Source organism: Talpa europaea, assembly GCF_964194135.1.
Source record: "Talpa europaea genome assembly, chromosome: 9".
In the NCBI taxonomy this organism is placed as follows: Eukaryota; Metazoa; Chordata; class Mammalia; order Eulipotyphla; family Talpidae; genus Talpa; species Talpa europaea.
This window is the reverse complement of record NC_140076.1, coordinates 74,229,858-74,238,464: the sequence shown is the minus strand read 5'-3', so window position 1 is coordinate 74,238,464 and position 8,607 is coordinate 74,229,858.

The following is an 8,607-nucleotide window of genomic DNA, read 5'->3' as shown; positions in this document are numbered from 1 at the left end:
TGGAGTTTGTTCAGGACATCATTTCCCCCAACAAAAGGAGATCGCAACTGAGGATATAGACATATTCTTGCACGGGGAAAATCATCAGAAAAGCAAACTAAAGAGTAGGTCACCAGATAATGATGGTAATCTCTGTGTTGTGGGTTTTGGGGTGAATTGTTTATTTTTTCCAGGATTATTTTACATGTTGGGTTACACGGGGCTTGGAAGAGTGGGGGGCGGTGGTCTAGTTGGAAATGTAGTACAAATACTCAAGGCCTCAGGCTGAAACACCTTTAGATTTAAAGGGCGAGGCCTCCAAGATCTCTGCCAACTGGTCATTAAAGAGTCACTTCTAAAAATACTGGTGTTATTACCCACCCCTCACCTCCACACACCCCCACCCCTCCACCTCTGCCAGGGCTTCAGGTTTTAAAAACAATTGAGGAGTGCAGGGTTTTCCCCTCCTTTGTTAATATGTAAAATAATACCTGCAGGCAGGTGCTTTTTTTTTAAAAAATCAGAATGTAGAAGGCTTCTCTAGAGTCCACATCCGCTCCCCAAAGTATAGGGCAAGAGTGATTGCTTCAGTGTCCTCTCCAGAACCCAGAGCGTAGGTGGGCCCTTAGCCACACCAGGCAGAGCCTTGTGGTCCAGAACAGTCTCAGCGCTGGTGGAGCCCAGACTCTGGCCAACAGGTTTATGAAAAAAGGTTCAACATCATTTGCAATCAGGGAAATGCAAATCAAAACTACAATGCAATACCATTTTACACCAGTGAGAATGGCACATATTAATAAAACTAGCAACAACAAATGTTGGCGACAATGTGGAGAAAAAGAATCTCTCCTGCACTGTTGGTGGGAGTGCAAACTGGCCCAACCACTATGGAAAGCTGTGTGGAGATTCTTCAACCTGCTAAAGATGGAGCTTCCATATGATCCAGCAATTCCACTCCTAGGTATTTACCCAAAGGACACAGAAACATCAATTCCAAAGAGCACCTGCACCCCTATGTTTATAGCAGCACTATTTACAATGGCTAAGCTTTGGAAACAACCCAAATGCCCAAAAATAGATGACTGGATCAAGAAGATGTGGTATATATACACAATGGAATATTACTCAGCAATCAAAAAAGATAAACTTGGGCCTCCCCTGGTGGCACAGCGGTTGAGTGCTGGGCTGCGAAGCTGCCCGCAGCCTCTGCAGCAGCGGTTCGATCCCCGGAGAGGGTCCCACATGGCGCGCAGACGTCTCCTGCTCCGTGCGCCCCCATTACTCCCCTCAGCAGTGTATTTTGTCATTCTGCCTGTTCTGCTCCCTGCTCTGGCTCTGGTGAATTCTCTCACCCTCCTGCACTTCTGACTGTACCCAGTGCTTGTGTAAATAAATAAATAAATCTTTTAAAAAAAGATAAATTCATGCAATTTGCAGCAACATGGATGGGGCTGGAAATCATGCTCGGTGAATTAAGCCAGAAAGAAAAAGAAAAATATTGGATGATCTCACTCATAACAAAGAGACACCCTAAATTCCATAGCAGGAATTTAGAAAACCTAAATAAGGGATCAGGAAAAAGACTAATTACAATAAAGAAAAAATCAAAATCAACAAGCAACCATAAACCAGGGACACACTAACTGGGGGGGGGGTGGAAAGAGGGATTAGGGCCAAAATAAGGGGGGTGAGCATTGTACCGGGAAAATAACCAAAATAAAAATGCATACATTTTGCAAAAATGAAAAATGATGTAAGAATTACATAAAATTAAAAAAATGGGCAGAATAGCTCAAAAAACACTTCTCCAAGGAGGAAATACAAATGGTCAACAAGTATATGAAACAATGTTCAACATCACTCTTACTCAGGGAAATGCAAATCAAAACTACAATGAGATACTACCTTATATCAGTGAGAATGGCACATATTTAAAAAAAACAGGAAACAACAAATGGTGAGAATATAGAGAAAAAGGAACTCTCCTAAACTGTTGGTGGGAATGCAAACTGGTCCAAGCACTACGGAAATCTGCGTGGAGGTTCCTCAAACTACTAAACATGGAGCTACCATATGAACCAGCAATTCCACTCCTAAATCCACCCACAGGACATGAAAACATTAATTCAAAAAATACCTTCACCCTATGTTTGTTGCAGCACTATTTATAATAGGTAAAACTTGGAAACAACACAAATTTCCAAAAATGGATGACTGGATCAAGATGTTGTATATACACACAATGGAATGTTATAAACTCATGCCATTCACAGCAAGATGGATGGCGCTGGAAGGAATTAAGCTTAGAGAAATAAGCCAGAAGGAAAAAGAAAAATATTGGATGGCTTCACTTATAGGAGGAATATAGGGGAACCAAATAAGGGATCAAGGAAAAAAATAATAATAAACAAAATAATAAATAAATAAATAAATAAATAAACAAAATTAGCAGGCAACTATAAATCAGAGACATTCTACATGGGAAGGGAAGGGAGAAAGATCAAAACAGGGTTGAGAAGAACACAAGGGACTCTGGTGATGGTGCATGGATAAATTAGTGGTGGGAATTTTATGGGACTACACCTGAGAGGAGAAAGCAAACATTGTACAAAAAGGAAGAATGATGTAAAATATATATAAAGAAAGACATTAATTTGGATTTATGAAGGTAATGAAGTTAATTTGTCAGAATTACTGAATTTTTGATGAGAGCTTTATTCATTGAATATTGAACCTTAATAAATGTTCCTATAATTCCTGTTTTGAATTAGTAAAAAAAAAGAAAAGTTTGCCTCAAGTTAACAGTAAAACAAAAATGATAGTAACAAATTAGAAGTTACCTTGTATAGTAGTTAAATAACTAATCCTCTAACAAGCACCTCTAACACCCTCTTACTCATCTCTCTCCATATGCTGCTACAAACATTAAGAATCTCAACTCTGACTGCAATGGCATTTCCCTCCTCTGATCCCTGAGGAAGAATCCTGTATGGATGCTCTTTGAGTATAGACACTCATGACTGATTCCATGGAGTGGAGACAAAGAGAAATCCCCAGGGGTGGCCTGGAATGTGATTTCCAGGGGGACTGTGAATATGGAAATGTAGAACTAGCGCTTGGAGAATTCTGAATTTGTGAGAGATTTGGAGTAGTTCACACTGGCAAGAGAAGAACAAAATGCAGCAATATAAAGCCAAGATGACTAGGTTGCCTGTTTGCCAATTAAATGTTTTGAAAGATCACCACCTCATGCCACATTGGAAAAATCTCACTTGAGATTGGTCTGTGTGAAGTGCTAAAAGCAAATTCAAGGACCGGAAAGAGAGGGGGGTCTAAAGAGGTAAACTGGAGAGTGTTCACCCATGTCAGTTTTCTCAGAGGGTGGGGAGAACATTCAATACCCATATGAAGGTTACACACACACACACACACACACACACACACAAACACACAGATGAGTAGGTAGAAAGACAGAGGACACACAGGACACACTGGACCTGGACTTTGGATGTCTCAAGACGGTGTTCTATTGCTCTATATCCATGATCTTTCCTCCAACCCCAGGAAACCAAGAAGGAAGAGAGATGGCAAGTATCAGAATGAAATAAACGGGAGAATGAATAAAGGAAGACACTCTTTCCATCTTCCCTAAGGTAAGTCCTCAAGACTCTATCACATCTGACTCTAGGTTCGGCATTCTATTTGAATGAAGTTGGGTCATAATCTACCCGAAACTCTGTCTTGTTTAGCTAAATGGGATAAGATGTATATCTGATGTTGACCAGAGAAATCTGGGTTCAGCCTGCTCCCCACTGGGAGGTAGGAAAGAAGATTCTAAGTATGAAAGTGATCCTAAATAGGGGAAAGCTGTTTCTTGATTGTACGCAATCAAAATTTTACTCAATCAACAGGTAAGTTAGATTAATGATAATATACCAGGTTTCTCATGACAGAACAAAGTAATTTGCCAGTAGTATAGACCAGAAGTCTGAAGGAGTTCACAGAGATAGAAATGGGTGTGAATAAAACTAATACCAGTGACTGTAGATGGGTCTTTACAGAGTGAATTATGTTTTAACAGGAAAGGACAAAGCAGGCAAAGATGTTCCAAAGTAATTATTTGAATGACATTGCAGAGGAGGGAACTTCAGGTAACCTGTGGGGAACAGAGTAGATAACAGGTAGTGGAAGGTAAGCGGAAAATGGCTGAAGGGAGTTTCACTGAAGGCCATATTGATGATATTGGAAACAGTTTTATAGAAGTCCCATAATTCCTAGTCTCTTGTCTTTACCTTCCTGTGTCTCTCCTTTCCCTTCAATCCTCTTTCTCTCAGTCTTCTGATTTCCTCTCTTTTCTGTACATCACCTACCATCTGAAGTCCTTCAAAGCTTTGTAAAGAAGTAAAGACATTTTATTGCTGCTCTGAAAATAAGATGAAAACCAGTAAAAGGAAAAATGAAAGAATTAAAAGAAAAAGATAAATAGGTGATTTTTTTGGTATTTGGTTCCCAGTGAATTATCCAGTTCAAAAGTTAACTTCCTTTCATGGAACGTACAGATAAAAATTCATGGATCATGACTTTGTCATACAACCTGGGACATTCTTGAGAATGATATGGAATGTTATCCACAATTACACTGAGATGACAAACATAACAATTGTAGACCATGGGATTAACCACAGCAAACTGAGAAAGGCACTGACCATATAGAAATGTTTGATAGCATTTGGGATGACATCCTGGTCCCAGCCAGCAACGGACTCTCCTGAAGGTGAGTGATTTTCCCGCCCACTGGGTTATAACTCCTAGAGGCCAGGATTGTGCTCAGTATCCATCTTTGGTTCAAGCACAACATCTCACCCAGTGCTCTGTGTGTCATGAGCCCAGAGTTCATGTGTGCTTTTTTTATGGGTAGGCAAAGGACAGGTCTGGGTTTCGGTGACTGGGGGGCAGGAATAAGCTTACACATGCAGTCATATTGGAGCCCCTCTGCGAACTTTGGGGTTCCTGAGGAGGTGTGGAATGTCTGTGGTGGGGAGTAGAACATAAAGAAATTTGTCCCCTTTCCTGGGCCTGGCTGCCTATGGTGCTCCCCTGACCGGGTCTCCTCACAGTGTCCCATCGGTCCTGCTTCTGGTCTTGTTCCCAAGCTCCCTGTGTGACTCTCTTTAATTGTAAGCCTGGGAGCTTCTATTGTAGGCTAGTATTTGTGGGTTCCCCTGGGAGTCATCAGCTTCTCCCTCTTCCCTCAGGCTCTGTGTTAAGTACCTGCACGGGCAGTGGGAGTCAGTCTGCCACCCAGGCTGAGTGACTGGGACTCTGCGGCAGGTGGCTGAGCTCCTTGGGTGGGCCTGGATACACAGGTCCTGCTTCTCACCCCATCTGCCCGGTGCGAGCTCCTTGACTGAGACCCCTTTCTTCCCTGATTTACTGAGAGGCCGTCACTGCCTGTCTGGGCCCCTTTGTCTGAACTAGAGAGTCTAGCGAGGGGCTCGTGGGGGACTGAGGAAGGTCAGAACTGTGGGTTCCTCCCTGCGCCCTCTGACCAGTAAGTGCAAACACAGGAGAAGAATGATGAAATGATGATGTTGGAAACTCCTCTGCAGGGTATGTGCTGAATTTGTTTTTGTCCAGGGCATCCACTCAAAGGTGAGTGAGGTCTTTTTCCTGTCACCCTCTTCATTCTTCTCTGCAGTTTCTGTTACTGACTGATGGGCCTACCCCATTTCTATTTGCCAGCATTTCCTTTCCCTCATATTCAGGCCTTTATTAAGATTGTTTTTTTCTCTTCAGGAGTAAGGAGTTTTCATCTTTTACTATCAAGACTTTCCTCACTTTCTTGTACCTCTTCCTTTTTTTCTGCTTCTCCCATTTTATTTCTTTATTGTAACATTTTCCTTTCATCTTTCCTTTATCTGGGTTGGGAGGCTCAGAAATGGGTTCCTGGGTTGAAGGGTGGGCTGAAGCAGGGAGACAAAGGGCAACTGGGGAGAGATGTGGGTGAAAGAGCAGGGAGGAAGAGCTGATATGGAACTTGAGAAAGAATATTGAGTTTTTGCATAAATTGATCAATCATTTAAGAACTGTTTACTGAAAACTTATTATTTTCCAGGACTGTTGTAGAAATCAGGGGCCCCCAGGTGAGCAGAGAACACAGATAGGATCGATTTGGAAAGCAGAAGTAGATTAAATTCATATGAATTAAATACAGCAAACCAGATGCTACTGAGTACATGGGAATAAGAAATTAAAGAAAGGTGAAGGAAAGAAATATTTCACATTTAATTAAGTGTTGAGGAAGGTCTGGCTGAGAAGATGAGGAGGTGGTGAAAGAACAAGGTTGAGCATATCTGGAGTGAACTTTCCACAAAGCCCTGGACTGGTGTCTGCCTTCTCTGGGAGAGACAACAGGGAGGCTGCTTACCAGTTGATAAAAGCCTTGCTTTATTCTCAAAGTCTTTTGGCTTTTATCCTGTAGATGGGTTTACTCCAGTCATATGTGGCAAATAGACTGGGATGAATGCAAGGGTGAAATGGAGAGATAAGGTCAGTTAAGGACCGTTTCTCTCATCCATGGAAGCAGCAACAATGGTGTGTCAGATGAGAACTGACAGACATAAGAAGTGGTTAGAGGTAGATATGTTGTGGAGGAAAAGCTAGCAGGGTTTTCTGATGTTTAGAGTGTTTCAAAGAAGAGAAGTCAAAGCTGGCCCATTAGTGATGCCCAGAGCAACCGGGTGTACCTGCCTTTCTTTGTGATCTGAAGGAGGTGAGGACAGATGTTTCTCCAGGGCTCAGTTTGGGTGGAAGAATTAGAATTCAAGAGAACTGTCCAAAGTAGGGAGAAAAATGCCATTAGCTAACAATATAGTCTGAACTGTGAGATGAGGACCATAAGAGCGGGAGGGAGAGCATGTCCGCGAAGGGGCTGAAAGCCAGTGCCTCTGCACACAGGTAGTAGGAGGAGGGTTTTCTGCAGTGAGGTCTGGGTTTGTTTTTCTGGCTGGTTGAGCCCTAACATAAACAAAAAAGAACTTAAGATGATAGGACAGTGACTTTCTTCGGTAGAGCCCTCTCCCCCAAATGACACCTGGGTGTTACTGGTGCGAGGACTCCTGGACACATCTTCTCAGGCACAAGTCAGATGTATTTCCCTTCGGAGGGACACACTTCAGGTGGTCTCTATATCTGGTCATGGATCTGAGCAGGGGCAGCCTACAGTAGGAAATGACCCTGAGTTTTTGCACAAAGAACATGTCCTATGGGGTTGCCTTATTTCCTCTTTGCTGTAAGGGAAGGGACAGACAATACATCCCCCATGTCTGCTAGATGTGGGATATATTGAACACAAATAGATCCTACCTGTGTTCTCTGCTCACCTGGAGGCCCCTGACTTCTACAACAGTCCTGGAAAGTAATATCTTTTCAGCAAATAGTTCTTACGATCCCATCATTCTTTTGTAGAGAACATCCTTGTTTTTTGTAAATATCTGAAAATATTTCTTACATCAACGCTCACTATACGTCATAGGAAAGAATTCTGCTGGGTGAACTCCCAGGACGTTTACATAAAGAAAAGCATTCCTGAAATCAAATGGGGAGATTTTTAAAAAATAGGAGTTGTAGTCATAAGTCACTTTGTGGTATATTACTTTATTCAATCAACACCACGAACCAGGCAATGATTACAGGGTTTGCTGATGTCAGTGGGTGAAAATAAAGGGTGCTTTTATTTCAGTAGGATGAGACAAAGACAGCAAAATTAAAAATTGCAAACATACATATTTTACTTATTTATTTTTAAATTTATTATTTTATTTAAACTTATTTTTTAAAAAATAGATACATGTATTTTTAAAATTATGAATTAATTAATTTTTTAATTTAAATTTTATTTTTATATTCCCCATACAATTACAACCCTCTTTTTTTACCCCAAGCCCTCCTTTCCCCGCCCCCCACTCCCCATAGAGTGTCTCTTGTTCATAGTAATTTGTTGATTTTGATATTTTCTTTCTTATAGTTATTCTTTTTCCTGGTCCCTTATTTAAGTTTTCTAGATTCCTGCTATGAGTGAGATCATCTGGTATTTTTCTTTTTCTTTCTGGCTTATTTCGCTTAGCATGATCCCTTCCAGCGCCATCCATGTTGCTGCAAATTGCATGTGTTTATCTTTTTTGAATGCTTAGTAATATTCCATGGTGTATATGTACCACATCTTCTTGATCCGGTCATCTATTTTTGGGCATTTGAGTTGTTTCCAAATCTTAGCTATTGTAAATAGTGCTGCTATAAACATGGGCGTGCAGGTGCTCTTTGGAATTGATGTTTCTGTGTCCTCTGGGTAAATACCTAGGAGTGGAATTGCTGGATCATATGGAAGCTCTAGGTTTAGTAGGTCCAGAAATCTCCACACAGCTCTCCATAGTGGTTGGACCAGTTTGCACTCCCACCAACAGTGCAGGAGAGTTCCTTTTTCTCCACACCCTCGCCAACATTTGTTGTTGCTAGTTTTTTTAATATGTGCCATTCTCACTGGTGTAAGATGGTCTCTCATTGTAGTTTTGATTTGCATTTCCCTGATTACAAGTGATGCTGAGCATTTTTTCATATGCCTGTTGGTCA